The sequence below is a fragment of the Xiphophorus hellerii genome, chromosome 13 (genome assembly GCF_003331165.1).
Source record: "Xiphophorus hellerii strain 12219 chromosome 13, Xiphophorus_hellerii-4.1, whole genome shotgun sequence".
Lineage (NCBI taxonomy): Eukaryota > Metazoa > Chordata > Actinopteri > Cyprinodontiformes > Poeciliidae > Xiphophorus > Xiphophorus hellerii.
In genome coordinates this window covers 9515706-9533772 of record NC_045684.1, presented here as the reverse complement: position 1 = coordinate 9533772, position 18067 = coordinate 9515706, and the positions used below count along the sequence as shown (strand labels likewise).

The following is an 18067-nucleotide window of genomic DNA, read 5'->3' as shown; positions in this document are numbered from 1 at the left end:
TTTGATACAGAATAAACCAGAAAAATAAAACATCAATGAAGGAAAATGTGTCATGGTTGAACATCTCTAAGTATCCAAATGTGAAGATCAAAATGATCACATTTAACAAATACAACATAGGACATTTATGGAACATACTTCTACAGCTTTTCAACTGTGTGACGCGTCATGTGCTGAATTAAACACTGTTTATGACTAAAACTTTTGAAACAGGTCACACATGAAAACGGCTTTTCACCAGTGTGAATCATCATGTGCTGAGTTAAATCATGTTTTCGAATAAAACTTTTTCCACAGGTCACACATGAAAACTGCTTTTCACCAGTGTGAATCCTCATGTGACGAGTTAAATCATGTTTTCGAAAAAAACTTTTCCCACAGTTCACACATGTAAACTGCTTTTCACCTGTGTGAATCCTCATGTGCTGAATTAAATTTTGTTTATGACAAAATCTTTTTCCACAATTTCCACATGAAAACGGCTTTTCACCAGTGTGAATCATCATGTGACGAGTTAATTCCTGTTTTTGACGAAAACTCTTTCCACAGGTCACACATGAAAACGGCTTTTTACCTGTGTGAATCCTCATGTGCTCAGTTAAATTATATTTTCCACTGAAACTTTTTCCACAGTTCACGCATGAAAATGACTTTTCACCAGTATGAATCATCATGTGCTTAGTGAAATGCGGTTTTTGAAGAAAACTCTTTTCACAGGTCACACATGAAAATGGCTTTTCACCAGTGTGAATCATCATGTGCCGAGTTAAACTCTGTTTTCGATTAAAACTTTTCCCACAGGTCACACATGAAAACGGCTTTTCACCAGTATGAATCATCATGTGCTCAGTTAAACTCTGTTTTCGATTAAAACTTTTCCCACAGTTCACACATGAAAACGGCTTTTCACCAGTATGAATCATCATGTGCTCAGTTAAACTCTGTTTTCGATTAAAACATTTCCCACAGTTCACACATGAAAACGGCTTTTCACCCGTATGAGTTCTCATATGAGCATCAAAAACAGATTTGAAAGTCAAACGCATTTTACAGATGACACATGAGAAAGGTTTTCTTCTTTCCTGATTTTGGTTCTCAGCTTCAGCAGCTTCCTGGAAGATGTCTTGGTTCCTGTTTGGTTCTGATTCATTGTGGTCTGTTTGCTCATCAACAGGAACCACCATGCAAGTATCAGTCTCCTGTTTGAATTCAATCTGTTCTTCAGCCTGACTGCAGTAAACTTCTTTCTCTTCCACTTTTAATCTGCTGGTGTTTTAGATCCTCCTGCTCTTCTTTATCTGATGATCTTCAGGCTCTTCCTGTTCTTGTTTCACCTGCAGAGGTTCCAACTCCTCCTGGTCCAGAGTGGATCTCCTCTCCTGGTAATAAATGTTACACTGCAGGCAATCTGGACAAGAAAACAGATTTAAAAAGCAATCGTTATTTTATTGAAGTATATGGGAGAAATCGTTCATCGTTTACGACAGAAATGAAAAAAATGAAAAAACCCACACCGAAAAATTTAAGAGCGTAGACAGAGAGACAGATCAGGCGACAAATCCAGCAGACAATTGCAGAATTCTCAAATGAACGGATATTAAATATTTTTTATTTATTATAAAATTAATAATAGTTGCCAATGTTAATATTTACAAGTAAATTTTATTATTTAAAGATATTACTTATTTTGGAACTATCATTACTTTTATTTGTATTAAATTTGATTTTAGTTCACTTTATATTTTTGGGGTTTATTTACAGAGTTTATTTGTAGGTTAATAATTGTTTAGTTTTTGTTGCTTTGTGTTTGTTATTTACTTTTCTAAGTTAGACATTAAGAACTGTGGGTCCATTTTCTGTACGTATAGGGACTGGTATAGGACCAGCATGCACTGGGTTGGGCCTGTGGGTTTTGACCAGAGCAGGAGAGGAAACAATGAAAAGTAGTGATGGTGAGATGCAGCTTCATGAAGCCCTGAGGAACTCCATCCAATCATTCGACTCATGAGCCGATGCACCGCGGTGCTTCATTTGCTCTACTGTGACATCAACTGGACAATATATGTAAAATAGGCAACGTGAAAACAACATGAAGCTTTACAATGAATAAACAAGTTTAAAATGTTTGTGATTCTGATACATAAATTCTGATTAATCTGGTTGTATGAAACAATGGCTGGATCCAAAAGAAACTAGAAACAAATAGAAAAGAGGGTTGTGATTGGCTTGTTACTCGCTATGTCACCAGGGACAACGATTTATTACTAAAAAATAAAAACTTTAACTGCTCAGGTTTAGGTGAGTTCTCTGTCTTACCCGCTTCATTACTCAACACACCATTAATGTAAAGTTTGATCTTTGTTATTTGCTTGTCAAACTGAAAAAAATAAACTATAAAAGCAATTTTCAAGTTTTTTGGACATTGAACTTCTTTTACCTTCGTACGAAGCATCACCTCAGTGCAGCAGTGGCTTGTTGACTGAACTTTTATAGGATGTTTGGTTTGACAAACAATCGCCACTACAATTTATTTATTACAAATTATTACATTTTACAGCTACTAACACACTATTATTGTTTCATGCTGTTTGCTTTACTAACCTTGCGCTGCATTGTTCACATTTCTCCTGTTTTCAAAAGTAAGTTTGATTAGTTAAAGGAGGAAAAGCCATAAAAGGTCATTTTATTTCTACATCAATAAGCCATTTTCACAGCGTAATTGTGATTCCTGCGTTCATTTACCGGTTAACAAAACATTTATACGGGAAAAGAACATTTACTAAAATGATCCTCATACAGAAAGGTGCAGACATTTAGACCTTAACCTGCATCCAAACGCTGGTGGTTCCTACCTATTCGGTGTAAGATTATCTGGGGCCTCCGGGAGAAATCCAGCAGTCTGCGATGATCATCCATCTCTTCCTCCGACTTGACGATGATTTCTTTAAACTCTGTGAATGTTTCTTCAGCAGCAGTTAACGGCTCGTTGATAAACTCGTTTAGAGAAACAGTCGAACATTCAACCAAACAGACCATGCGCCATTTTCTTTGTCTTCTTCTTCTTCTTCTTTGGGATTTTATGACTGTCGTTCATTCATGTCATTGCATTACCGCCACCTTGTGGATCTTACGATCATCACATCTAAAGATTTCTCATACAGTGCCAGTTCTCTTTGAAAGACGTAAAATCTTTTCTTCCACTTTATCTAAATAAAACAAATACAATATTAGTATTCCAGTTTTCCACAATTCAAAGTTAATATTGTCTTCTGATTCGTATCTCCTACATCCCGCAACATGTTTCACAGTTTCTTCACTCCACCAGATCAGAACCTTTCCTATAGTTTCCGTATATCCACAATGATCGCTGCTGCTTTGTTCGGAGTTACCGCTGGTTCCGCCCATCCTGTGGCTTATTGAGAGCCGATCAGCACCGGCTTGTTCATTTAATTGTGCGGTGCTGGTGGTCGAGTGTAAAAGACTTTTAACGGTTTTATCTATTTGAATTTTCTACCGGTATTTAAATAATACTGTAGTTTCTTTCTACTGCACTAGATGGGGTTAAATGCCATTACTCTCTTTAATACTGAAATTATTCAATATATGACCTTATATTTTATGTTTGCAAGCATTACTATGTCATATTTAAAGTTTTAAGCAGGGATGTTGGTACTGATTTTAAATTATTCAGTTTAGCTGACAGCTTTGCACTGTTTAACTTTTTCTGCTGCTTCTACTCATTTCATTTCAGCAGTGTTCTGCAGTTGAACTCAAATGTTTCTACAATTTTCAGCAGTAACATTCAGCACTAACACGACATTTTCACAGGAAAAGGCAAATGTTCTACTTACTTTCTAAGACACTAATAATATATCTATGTGTGGAGGTTAAATGAGTTCTAGCATTAGAAACATGGTGATCTATAATAGAAAACAGCTGCAGCAGAAACAGAGAAAAATATAACTAAGACAAAAGACACAACAAATTATGAAGAAAATATTCAACCATATTTTCTACAATCAAGAAAATTAATGCATGAAAATTAATTTATAGTGAATATTCATTTTCTATAGAGTAAAACGTTTTAAAAATTTCTTCATAAAGCTTTTACATAGGTAGAGTTAGACTGGTTAATATAATTTAAAACAAATAACAGCATAAGTTTGCAATATCATCTTGTTTCAAAGAGAAACCTATCAAAGAATTTATTGTATATATGTTTGAGAATGCACAACCATTAATGAAAATGTTCAATTAGAGCTAATAACAGAGGTGAATAAATTGATTATAGCTTTTCTATCAATTATAAATATTATAATTTTATAACCTTGTTAAGAACTGATTTCCTAAAATGACTTATGACAAATAAATTGTCACATGGTGACATGACTACTTCAGTAACTACCCGTATTTGGCTTGGACAGATCTGGCCAGGTGAGGCATGCCTCATGTGAACCATGCCCATCCACTGCCAGATCTTTCCTGAGTCTGGCTGACCTCCAATTTGCCATGCCAGAGGTTTGCCAGATGTGTGAGCAGAATGCCAGATCCGGTTCAGGCCGGTCTGCTGTGTGGGAAACCGGCGAAGGCTCGCTCCTCTGGTCACCGTTTGCTCGATTACCTGTCCGCCCTCCAACACCACCTCCACCAGCGATCTACACCAAACTCTGAGACTCCACACGCCACCAACAAGCAGCCTCGACTCCAGCAGCCCCCCACCGCTTCTTCCTCCCTGGCAGATTAACTGCATTTCATCAAGTAAGTAATTAAATCCTCTCCTTCAGTCTCAATTCAAGAACGCAGACTCACCATTCACCTTTCCCTCCTCCAGGATGCAGTCGATCCTATACAGTGGACTCGGGACAAGATTCACATTTCATTCAATTCTCTGGACAAAATAAACTGTATTGAACTGATTCACCGGCTTTCATGTTTGTTCTGTATGTGGGTCAAGCGGATCAATCCCCTCATGACAGAAATTATGCTTTAACCCTCAGATTTTAACAAATGTAACTTTATATCAACATTACATTTTTTATGGCTTTCTTTTTATTTGTCTAAAAGAAGAAAATCTGGATTTATACACATAATTGCTCGACTCTGGAGAACCTGGCCGTCCTGTGGGACATTGTTGCTGGTACGGGTCTAGGTTTTGGGCATCTGGGGTCTGTGGCCCTCATCTGGGGAGGGGACATTAGTGACCCTGTGAATGACTTCTGGCGGGCAGCATGTGGTGAGTTTGGGGCTCCTTACAGCTTGAGATGGGTTACTAGCATGGTGGCCGTATTGTTCTGGGGTAGTCTTGGGATTCTGGGGGCGTATTTTCCCTGGATCCTGGCTGAAACCTGAGACTTGGGTTCTGCTCAGTATGTAGTCTGGATTTTGGGGCCGGTTCATGCACTGCATGTTTGCACTGTGAATTTTCAACATGGTTTTGGGCTCTTTATGCCACGTCTTGTCCTCAGTTGTGAGGTGGATCGCAGTGGGGTGGTGGTGGTCCTGTGTCTGGATGATCCAGCAGTCTCTGTGTGGGTCTGTCAGGGTTGGGGTTGCTGAGCTCTCATTATGTTGGACTTCACAACAACCATCCCCTCGGCCACGGTCCGAAGTGGCAAAATTTTTCCATAGGCTTTGACACCGCCGTGTTCTGCCACTATGCCTAAGTGGCTGCAAGAACTCATTTGCCACCTCGGTATTCCTTTGAATGTGCCATTTGGGCGCTTTTGGAGCCATATGGGTGCAGTTGCAGTTCATGCAAAATCCCCTGGATGGAGCTCTTGTATTAGGATTAGAATCATGTCAGATTTTCATTTTCAGCTCAGAGAGCCTGCCACCTGGGTGTTCTAACCGGTGATCCTTGGTGGCAAATTAGGTTAGCTTTGTGTGCTAAGTGTCTGAGTGCTGGTGGTTCATGGGTAGTGTGGTCCCTGGCTAGTGTGGGGGATGGGGAGGCCTGCCACCTGGGTGTTCCAACCGGTGATCCTTGGTGGCAAATTAGGTTAGCTTTGTGTGCTAAGTGTCTGAGTGCTGGTGGTTCATGGGTAGTGTGGTCCCTGGCTAGTGTGGGGGATGGGGAGGCCTGCCACCTGGGTGTTCCAACCGGTGATCCTTGGTGGCAAATTAGGTTAGCTTTGTGTGCCAAGTGTCTGAGTGCTGGTGGTTCATGGGTAGTGTGGTCCCTGGCTAGTGTGGGGGATGGGGAGGCCTGCCACCTGGGTGTTCCAACCGGTGATCCTTGGTGGCAATTTAGGTTAGCTTTTTGTGCTAAGTGCCTGAGTGCTGGTGGTTCATGGGTACTACTCTGGAGGTCCAAGGGGGTGGTTCATCCTACCTCCATGCGGGGTTATGGTGCTCCATTCCTGGGTACTTAACCTCCATGAGTCCCCCTGGTTCTCTGGAGGTCCAAGGGGGTGGTTCATCCTACCTCCATGCGGGGTTATGGTGCTCCATTCCTGGGTACTTAACCTCCATGAGTCCCCCTGGTTCTCTGGAGGTCCATGGGGGTGGTTCATCTGTCCTCCATGCGGGGGTATGGTGCTCCATTCCTGGGTACTTAAGCTCCATGAGTCCCCCTGGTTCTCTGGAGGTCCAAGGGCTGTTTCATCCTACCTCCATGCGGGGTTATGGTGCTCCATTCCTGGGTACCTAAGCTCCATGAGTCCCCCTGGTACTCTGGTGGTCCATGGGTAGTGTGGGTGGAGGGATATGCCTGCCACCTGGGTACTCTGACTGATGTCCCTTTGTGGCAAAGTAGGTTAGCTTTATGTGCAAAGTGTCTGAGTGCTGGTGGTCAGTGTGAGCCCAGTGGTACTCTGGAGGTCCAAGGGCTGTTTCATCCAACCTCCATGCAGGCTTATGGTGCTCCATTCCTGGGTAAATGAGCTCCATGAGTCCCCCTGGTTCTCTGCAGGTCCAAGCGTTCAGTGATGATCTGCCCTTGTTCTCTACATTAGCCACGTCTGCTAGTGCTCATCTCTTTGTTGATACCCAGGTGGCAATATTTACTCCCTGGTGGCAAAGCCCCCCCTGCTCTGGGGGGGCATCAGAGGAGGTTGTGCCTGGTTTCGTTATTCTTCCAAGTGTGTGTGATGACCTGAGCCCACCTTTGCCCAATAAATGCACGGGACCCCCCTCAAAGCCCCTGTGAATGGTGGTTCCCATATGGCATAAATCCAATTCAAAATGATACCCAGATGGCAAGTCCTCCAACTCTGCGTCCCAAGCTGGTATCGAACCAGGCTCTCCCGGGTGAGAAGCAAGTTTCTTAACCATTGTGCTTCTTAAGTGCCTGGTTTAGTTTATTCTTCCAAGTGTGTGTGATGACCTGAGCCCACTCTTTTGCCCAATAAATGCACGGGACCCCCCCCTTAAAGCCCCTGTGAATGTTGGTTCCCATTTGCATAAATTCAATTCAAAAATGATACCTGGATGGCACGTCCTCCAACTCTGCGTCCCAAGCTGGTATCAAACCAGGCTCTCCCGGGTGAGAGGCAAGTTTCTTAACCATTGTGCCACGGGGGAGTTTAGGGAAGTCCGCCCAAATGGGTAAGGGGTTAGGGTTAGGGTAGGGTAAGGGATAGGGTTAGGATTGCTTTTTACTTATCACTTGGCGGCGGGGATGTTTATGGAACCTGTGAGGGGCTGCTTCCTTTTTCACAGTTGGTGCGTTGGCTTTTCTGTAGCATCCTTCCTACTGGTGGTGTAGTCGGCAAGTTGAGAGCCTTGTGTTTTTGGCTTATTTGTGTATGAAGTGGTGAAAGTGCTTGTGTTGGCTGGTGTTTGCATTTTAATTGGCCCCTTTTTTTGGGTCTGGTATCGTTTACTGTCTGTCTGTCTTGGTGTTGGCATGGGATGTGATTTATTGCTTTGCTAGCCTATCTGTGGCCACAGCCTGGTGCTGGGCTGGGATTCAGGGCTGTGGGTGGTATTCTTGTTCTGGATATTGCGCTGAGCTGGCTGGTCGGTCCATTTCTTGGGTTGGGTTCTTTCAGTCAACCCGGTGCCCTGTATGTCTGCTGGATCTTCTTCATTGGGACTAGGTTGGATCCTTTGGTTGGCAGGCTGGGTTTGTGACTTGGGATAGGGTTTGGTTTGAATGATTCCTAAGCTGGTGGTCCTGGTTCTGGTTGGTTGTTGGATCTCTGTGTATGAGAAATGGCAAGTGGGTGTATGGCGTCCATTTTTGTTTTGTTTATTTTGACATTGTCTACATGGGTTTGAATGTCTGGGTGTACACATGAGAATGGGAACATGTGATCTTGTCTCTGTGTGCCTGGTCTGTCTGTCAGGTTTGGTCTCTGGCTCCCTCCTCTCTGTGATCACCTTTATATCAAGTTGGGTGAGAGGAGGGGGCCCCTATAAAACTTTTTCTCACCTTTCTTTTCTCTCCCGCTTTCTTCTCCGTCTCATTACAATTAATAAAATAAACCCAAAGCAGTTTCTAATAAAGTTTCATGTAATTATATCAGGGGGAAGCCATAATGGTCCACTTATGCAAGTCTTTAGTGCTTAACCTTGGTACTCGACAATGCTGAGTGTCACACTGTCAGACAGGACAAGTTTAATACAAAACACAACAAAAAGACAAAATGCAAGTGTATAGTCAATGGTAAATGTATGTATAGCGATTTATCTAGTGTAGAGGATGCCAAAGTGCTTTACATGTCGATGGTGGTAAGCTACATTGTAGCCCAGCTGCCCTAGGGCAGACTGACAGAAGCTGCTACACAATGGGCGCCATCGGACTTCTGACTAACAGCAGGCAAGGCAGGTTTGGTTGCCTTGCTCAAGGACTCAACAACTGAGATGGATGTGGGAAGTTTGAACCGGAAACCCATCAGTTACAGGAACCACAGTGGCTACAACCAGTATAGCTGTAGTACCACCATCTACCTGGTTCAAATATAAGGCATAACATACACTAAAGGAAAACTCAAAACTTTAATGTTAAATGAAATGTTACACGTTTATTTCTTTCTAAAATACATATAAAACATAAAATAGTTTCAACATTAAAATACAGTAATCTAAATGCTGCAGCAGAACAGATTAAAATATTACAGCTAAAACAAGAGAAAAAAGCAAAAATATTAAAAATAATTACATGTACTTTGTGCAATCAATGCATGAGGAAATTTTTAGTGCTTAATACAGTTAATCTTACGGCATGTGTAAAAGGTATATTGAACATTCTTATTTTGAACAAATTTCTTTATTTTGAACAGGTTTGTGTTAAGGATTTAAAATTAAAACTAGATGAGCAAGCATTCAGACAAACAGGAACCAAATGCAGATCTCTCAATGGGGTCTCCTGCTGTGTGCCAGAGCACAGGAGGCCGTAAAATTAGCATCTCCCCAAGGCACTATCATTTGAGCTTGGGGGAGAGAAGCCTGTTTTGTTCACAGAAGATCAAAAGCCTTCCAGAAACCAACATCTGGGATGGTGTGAAACTGAATACAACATAGAAGGTTGAAACCACTAACATTTAATTTCTAAGACATTTTTCTAAGTATTAATACCATGTTTTTACTGAAGATTGTATTATCTCATTTTAAAACTACTAATCTAGTAATGATGAATGTATTTGAAATTGTACTATCTGTGACTATATCAGAATCAAATGGAAATTGTTTGAATGAAAATGTTTTGTTTAGTATTAGAAAATTGCTCAGGATTATACCTCATTTTTGTTCTGTTGATTTATGTGTTATTTTTGGCAGGACTCAATCTTTTGAGGTGCTGAGTGCAGAGGAGCAAAACTGGGGTTTGTAAAGATAACCTTTCCTTGAACCAAAATTACTGGATTTAAGTTTCTTTGAGAATTTTATGTAAGGAGAGATAATGGGAGAGACTTCGGATTTCACAGATATCTGTGAAATCTTATCTCATGTTTCTCTGTACCCAAAATGACCGTAGAACCACAGGAGGTCAGGATGCAGCTGTTGGCTCTTTTGTTTTTACCAGAGAGCAAATGGCCTTTGATCTTTGGCGTAAATTAGGGAGAGTTTCTAAGTTTCTCTGAGTGTCCAAGGTAGCTTCCAGTTGGTCAACTAGAGGAATGCCTTAAGTGAATATATTAAAAAGAAAAGACACACCTTCAGTATAAGACTTCGTGTACAGGAGTAAAAATTCAGAGAGCTGCCACTATTTTTGCTTTTTTGCATCGCTCTCTCCAAAGACGCGTCTTTGTTTTGTTTTTTTGTTTGTCTTTGTCTTGTCTGTCTTTGTCTGTATAAGGTAAAGAATGCATATCTCTGTTCCTCTGCAGTTTTGCTGTTAATTAATGCGTTGCCTTGTATGGGATTAAACTCTGTGATTCTGTGACGTTAACGCGCAGTGTTGTTGTTTTCCTTGTGGCTGCACGTCGCCCGCTGAGGACCCGGAAGTTTAAGGAAGAGAGCCAAACGTTTTGTCCAAAGTTAATTTATAAAATTATTCTTCCTTAACACGGTGAATTTTGCATTTCTTTAAAGTACAAATATTTTTTTTTTTATTTGAATAGATTTTAATTAGGTAGAGTAAAACCGGTTAACATAATTTGAAAGAAATGAAATCAGATTCAATCTCATTTTACATTAAACACAAAATTAACACAAATACTGTTTTGTAGATTTTTTTTTAAAATACTCAACCATTATGTACATTCTATTGTTGATTTAAAAAACTACAAAAATAAACCCCACTCACTCTCTATGGTACAGAATAATACAAATCAATCCCTCAAGTCCAATCATGTGAGAATGTTCTGGAAGGGAGTCCATGTCCGGTCAAACTCTGTTAATGCATGAAATAGTCAGTGGGCCCCCAAGCCTCTTCATCTATCAGCATCAGTACTGGCACTCCTCAGGGCTGTGTGCTGAGCCCTCTGCTCTTCACGTTGTACACACACAACATACAGTTTGACATAAACAGTAAGTTAATACAATAACATACAGTTTATCATTATTGTTTTTTTATACAGAATATACCAGAAAAATAAAACATCAATGAAGGAAAATGTGTCATGGTTGAACATCTCTAAGTATCCAAATGTGAAGATCAAAATGATCACATTTAACAAATACAACATAGGACATTTATGGAACATACTTCTAAAGCTTTTCAACTGTGTGACGCGTCATGTGCCGAGTTAAATTATGTTTATTACTAAAACTTTTTAAACAGGTCACACATGAAAACAGCTTTTCACCAGTGTGAATCCTCATGTGCCGAGTTAAAGCCGGTTTATGGAGAAAACTTTTTCCACAATTGCCACATGAAAACGGCTTTTCACCAGTGTGAATCATCATGTGCTGAGTTTAAAGTCGGTTTATGGCTAAAACTTTTTCCACAATTGCCACATGAAAACGGCTTTTCACCAGTGTGAATCATCATGTGCCGAGTTAAATGCTGTTTTTCACTAAAACTTTTTCCACAGGTCACACATGAAAACGGCTTTTGACCAGTGTGAATCATCATGTGCTTAGTTAAAGCCGATTTATACCTAAAACTTGTTCCACAGGTCACACATGAAAACGGCTTTTCACCAGTGTGAATCATCATGTGCTGAGTTAAATGCGGTTTATAACCAAAACTTTTTCCACAGGTCACACATGAAAACGGCTTTTGACCAGTGTGAATCCTCAAGTGCTGAGTTAAAATCTGTTTTTGACTAAAACCTTTCCACAGTTCACACATGAAAACGGCTTTTGACCAGTGTGAATCTTCATATGCTTAGTTAAATTCTGTTTTTGACTAAAACTTTTTCCACAGTTCACACATGAAAAGGGCTTTTGACCAGTGTGAATCTTCATATGCTGAGTTAAATTCTGTTTTTGACTAAAACTTTTTCCACAGTTCACACATGAAAACGGCTTTTCACCCCGTATGAGTTCTCATATGAGCATCAAAAACAGATTTGAAAGTCAAACGCTTTTTACAGATGACACATGAGAAAGGTTTTCTTCTTTCCTGATTTTGGTTCTCAGCTTCAGCAGCTTCCTGGAAGATGTCTTGGTTCCTGTTTGGTTCTGATTCAGTGTGGTCTGTTTGCTCATCAACAGGAACCACCATGCAGGTATCAGTCTCCTGTTTTAATTCAATCTGTTCTTCACCCTGACTGCAGTAAACTTCTTCCTCTTCCACTTTTATCTGATGATCTTCAGGCTCTTCCTGTTCTTGTTTCACCTGCACAGGTTCTAACTCCTCCTGGTCCAGAGTGGATCTCCTCTCCTGGTTATAAACGTTACACTTCAGGGAATCTGGAGAAGAAAACAGAGAAAGAGTAATTGCTACCTTTTCTGAAATAAATACGAGTAATTGTTCATCTTTCAAGACAGAAATGAATAAAAAAAAAAACAATTGATAATTCAAGAGCGTAGACAGAGAGACAGATCAGTCGATATATCCAGCTGACATTTGGGGAATTCTCAATTAACGGATATGAAAAAAAAATATTTTATTACAAAATTAATTGTAGTAGGGATTATTGTTAATATTTACCTGCAAATTGTATTATTTCAAGATACTATTTATTTTTATTACTTTGAATTATATTGAAATTTTACTTTAGTTCACTTTATATCTTTATGGTTTATTTATAAACATGAGTTTATTTGTAGGTTAATAGCTGTTTAGTTTTTGTTCCTTTGTTATTAACTTTTCTAAGTTAGACATTAAGAACTGTGGGTCCATTTTCTGTAAGTATAGGGACTGGTATAGGACCAGCATGCACTGGGTTGGGCCTGTGGGTTTTGACCAGAGCAGGAGAGGAAACAATGAAAAGTAGTGATGGTGAGATGCAGCTTCATGAAGCCCTGAGGAACTCCATCCAATCATTCGACTCATGAGCCGATGCACCGCGGTGCTTCATTTGCTCTACTGTGACATCAACTGGACAATATATGTAAAATAGGCAACGTAAAAACAACATGAAGCTTTACAATGAATAAACAAGTTTAAAATGTTTGTGATTCTGATACATAAATTCTGATTAATCTGGTTGTATGAAACAATGGCTGGATCCAAAAGAAAACTAGAAACAAATAGAAAAGAGGGTTGTGATTGGCTTGTTACTCGCTATGTCACCAGGGACAACGATTTATTACTAAAAAATAAAAACTTTAACTGCTCAGGTTTAGGTGAGTTCTCTGTCTTACCCGCTTCATTACTCAACACATCACTAATGTAAAGTTTGATCTTTGTTATTTGCTTGTCAAACTGGAAAAAATAAACTATAAAAGCAATTTTCTAGTTTTTTGGACATTGAACTTCTTTTACCTTCGTACGAAGCATCACCTCAGTGCAGCAGTGGCTTGTTGACTGAACTTTTATAGGATGTTTGGTTTGACAAACAATCGCCACTACAATTTATTTATTACAAATTATTACATTTTACAGCTACTAACACACTATTATTGTTTCATGCTGTTTGCTTTACTAACCTTGCGCTGCATTGTTCACATTTCTCCTGTTTTCAAAAGTAAGTTTGATTAGTTTAAAGGAGGAAAAGCCATAAAAGGTCATTTTATTTCTACATCAATAAGCCATTTTCACAGCGTAATTGTGATTCCTGCGTTCATTTACCGGTTAACAAAACATTTATACGGGAAAAGAACATTTACTAAAATGATCCTCATACAGAAAGGTGCAGACATTTAGACCTTAACCTGCATCCAAACGCTGGTGGTTCCTACCTATTCGGTGTAAGATTATCTGGGGCCTCCGGGAGAAATCCAGCAGTCTGCGATGATCATCCATCTCTTCCTCCGACTTGACGATGATTTCTTTAAACTCTGTGAATGTTTCTTCAGCAGCAGTTAACGGCTCGTTGATAAACTCGTTTAGAGAAACAGTCGAACATTCAACAAAACAGACCATGCGCCATTTTCTTTGTCTTCTTCTTCTTCTTCTTTGGGATTTTATGACTGTCGTTCCTTCATGTCATTGCATTACCGCCACCTTGTGGATCTTACGATCATCACATCTAAAGATTTCTCATACAGTGCCAGTTCTCTTTGAAAGACGTAAAATCTTTTCTTCCACTTTATCTAAATAAAACAAATACAATACTAGTATTCCAGTTTTCCACAAATTCAAAGTTAATATTGTCTTCTGATTCGTATCTCCTACATCCCGCAACATGTTTCACAGTTTCTTCACTCCACCAGATCAGAACCTTTCCTATAGTTTCCGTATATCCACAATGATCGCTGCTGCTTTGTTCGGAGTTACCGCTGGTTCCGCCCATCCTGTGGCTTATTGAGAGCCGATCAGCACCGGTTTGTTCACTGAATTGTGCGGTGCTGGTGGTCGAGTGTAAAAGACTTTTAACGGTTTTATCTATTTGAATTTTCTACCGGTATTTAAATAATACTGTAGTTTCTTTCTACTGCACTAGATGGGTTAAATGCTATTACTCTCTTTAATACTGAAATTATTCAATATATGACCTTATATTTTATGTTTGCAAGCATTACTATGCCATATTTAAAGTTTTAAGCAGGGATGTTGGTACTGATTTTAAATTATTCAGTTTAGCTGACAGATTTGCACTGTTTAACTTTTTCCTGCTGCTTCTACTCATTTCATTTCAGCAAGTGTTCTGCAGTTGAACTCAAATGTTTCTACAATTTTCAGCAGTAACATTCAGCACTAACACGACATTTTCACAGGAAAGGCAAATGTTCTACTACAATAATAATATATCTATGTGTGGAGGTTAAATTAGTTCCAGCATTAGAAACATGGTGATCTATAATAGAAAACAGCTGCAGCAGAACAGAGAAAAAATATAACTAAGACAACAGAAACACTAAATTACTGAAGACAATAATAATCAACCATACTTTCTACAATCAAGAACCATCAATGTATGAAAATTAATTTATAATGAATTTTAAAAGTAATTATTTTTTATTTATTCATTAAGCTATTACATAGGTGGAGTTGAACTGGTTAATATAATTTTACAAATAACAGCATCAGTTACAATGTCATTTTGTTTTTAAAGAGAAACTTATCATCTTATAAGTTTTAAATCTAAGCTTAGATCACTTTTAGACCATATACAGTACAGACCAAAAGTTTGGACACACCTTTTAATTCAATGAGTTTCCTTTATTTTCATGACTATTGACATTGTAGATTCACACTGAAGGCATCAAAACTATGAATAACACATGTGGAAATATGCACTAAACAAAAAAGTTTAAAACAACTGAAAATACCCCTTATATTCTAGTTTCTTCAAAGTAGCAACCTTTTGCTGTGATTACTGCTTTGCACACACACTGCATTTTCTTGATGGGCTTCAAGAAGTAGTCGGTCGGTCCATTTCTTGGGTTGGGGTTCTTTCAGTTAACCCAGTGCCCTGTATGTCTGCTGGATCTTCTTCATTGGGACTAGGTGGATCCTTTGGTTGGCAGGCTGGCTTTGTGACTTGGGATAGGGGTTTGGTTTGAATGATTCCTAAGCTGGTGGTCCTGGTTCTGGTTGGATCTCTGTGTATGAGAAATGCAAGTGGGTGTATGGCGTCCATTTTTGTTTTGTTTATTTTGACATTGTCTACATGGGTTTGAATGTCTGGGTGTACACATGAGAATGGGAACATGTGATCTTGTCTCTGTGTGCCTGGTCTGTCTGTCAGGTTTGGTCTCTGGCTCCCTCCTCTCTGTGATCACCTTTATATCAAGTTGGGTGAGAGGAGGGGGCCCCTATAAAACTTTTTTCTCACCTTTCTTTTCTCTCCAGCTTTCTTCTCCGTCTCATTACAATTTAATAAAATAAACCCAAAGCAGTTTCTAATAAAGTTTCATGTAATTATATCAGGGGGAAGCCATAATGGTCCACTTGTGCAAGTCTTTAGGGCTTAACCTTGGTACTCGACAATGCTGAGTGTCACACTGTCAGACAGGACAAGTTTAATACAAAACACAACAAAAAGACAAAATGCAAGTGTTTAGTCAATGGTAAATGTTTGTATAGCGATTTATCTAGTGCAGAGGATGCCAAAGTGCTTTACATGTTGATGGTGGTAAGCTACATTGTAGCCCAGCTGCCCTAGGGCAGACTGACAGAAGCTGCTACACAATCGGCACCATCGGACTTCTGACTAACAGCAGGTAAGGCAGGTTTGGTGCCTTGCTCAAGGACTCAACAACTGAGATGGATGTGTGTAGCGCCTTTCTCAACTGAGCAGATCTGACTGCGAGGTGTAGTGTTAACCAGTTTGTATAATCAGAAGTAGGTACGGCACGGAGTCATGAGTGGGGTGAATAATTAATACAACTGATACAAAAAAGTAAAGTTTGTTAATATTGCTATTTATTGCAGTGGCAATAATAATAATAATAATAATACCAAAACAACAAAACAATAAATTTCCAAAAACAGAAGGGGAAAAAAACAAACCAACAAAAACAATTATAATAATAATCATTGATACTTCAAACGTAATAAAGTCCACAATAGATCCAAGAACAAAGAGAATAATTATGTTCCCTTTTCAATACTCAGAGTTTAGTTCGTTTCTGTAGGGAAAGTGTAGTTCCGTTTTCCTACCACCAGAGGGTGGGTGGGTAGCTCGCCATCTTCCGTCATCAAGTCAATGCAAGGGGGAAAAACCTGACCTAAAAGACCAGATAACACACATTAAGTTCATATATAAACATTATATTTATATAAACTAAATGGAAGAGACAAGAAAACAATTAAATATGTACTTGCTATATTTTAACAACTTCATAGAAAAAATAAAAAAGAAAGGAGAAGATAAAAAGAAAAATTTAAATCCTTTTTTTTAAAAAAGCACACTTCATAATTCAAGTTCAAAATTGCCTAGATAATATAATTAGCAGTCGTTACAAACAACCAATATTGAATCAAATCAATCAACTTACAAATGTGATTGATCAAAGTAGCTACAAACTAAATCATATTAGGTACCAAATTTCATCGCTGCACCAACATGGAATGCAACACCAATAAAGAAATCATGGAAAAAATAATCAAATCTAAAGTTGAAAGGTAAACCCTTAAATATTAAAGGTGTGGTCTTTAATTCGGCTGCAACAGTGTGATTCTTCATTAAGTAAGTAATTAATAAGTAGACTAAACTGATGTGGGCCACTGATTGTCGATGGATCAGAGCTAATGCTAATGCTAACTGGCGCAGCAGAGCGAAAATAACGCCCTATTATCTACTCACCGTCGAGTAACGGATTATCTGATGAGGTGGATGCAATGATAACTGGCTCAGATCAGGAAGGTTCACCAGCTGTCAATGGATCACAACCTGGCGAGTGATTCAACAGGAGGGAAATATTAGCGGCGCTATCATTGCAAATGCTATACAACGTCAAGTCAGATGGTATTTAACAACTCACCGCAATCTTCAAGTTTTAGAGATTAAATGAGTGATGAGTCGATTCAGAAACTCCAGGTTGTTTTACAAACAACCAACAGTGAGTAGCAGCAAGGTGGGGAAGAAAAAACAAAACCCGGAAGCACACATGACAATCAACTTAAAGGGAAGGTGATTGGGTCATGGCGGACACCTGGGTTACATGTGGGAAGTTTGAACCAGCAACCCATCAGTTACAGGAACCACAGTGGCTACAACCAGTATAGCTGTAGTACCACCATCTACTGGGTTCAAGGATCAGGCACAACATACACTAAAGGAAAACTCAAAACTTTTAATGTTAAATGAAATGTTACACGTTTATTTCTTTCTAAAATACATATAACATAAAAATAGTTTCAACATTAAAATACAGTAATCTAAATGCTGCAGCAGAACAGATTAAAATATTACAGCTAAAACTAGAGAAAAAAGCAAAATATTGCAAAAGCAAAATATAAAAAGCAAAATATTAAAAATAATTACATGTACTTTGTACAAATGATTTTTTTTATTTGAATAGATTTTAATTAGGTAGAGTAAAACTGGTTAACATAATTTGAAAGAAATGAAATCAGATTCAATCTCATTTTACATTAAACACAAAATTAACACAAATACTGTTTTGTAGATTTTTTTTTAAAACACTCAACCATTATATACATTCTATTGTTGATTTAAAAAAC

General features: G+C 38.9%; 3 long non-coding RNA genes across 3 annotated transcripts; 1 reads left to right on the top strand and 2 right to left on the bottom strand.

The window, feature by feature from the left end:
* Positions 1 to 1293: 1293 nt before the first annotated feature.
* Positions 1294 to 2922, bottom strand: LOC116730995 (uncharacterized). Its single transcript, XR_004341445.1, has 2 exons — positions 2853 to 2922; positions 1294 to 1408 (listed from the first exon to the last, which is right to left on the bottom strand). It is a non-coding gene; the product is annotated as an uncharacterized LOC116730995 (long non-coding RNA).
* A 5545-nt stretch (positions 2923 to 8467) lies between these two features.
* Positions 8468 to 16960, top strand: LOC116731063 (uncharacterized). The gene is made up of 3 exons (XR_004341521.1): positions 8468 to 8770; positions 16111 to 16501; positions 16921 to 16960. It is a non-coding gene; the product is annotated as an uncharacterized LOC116731063 (long non-coding RNA).
* LOC116731017 (uncharacterized) lies at positions 15186 to 17704 on the bottom strand. The gene is made up of 3 exons (XR_004341471.1): positions 17365 to 17704; positions 17187 to 17273; positions 15186 to 15480 (listed from the first exon to the last, which is right to left on the bottom strand). It is a non-coding gene; the product is annotated as an uncharacterized LOC116731017 (long non-coding RNA).
* Positions 17705 to 18067: the final 363 nt, after the last annotated feature.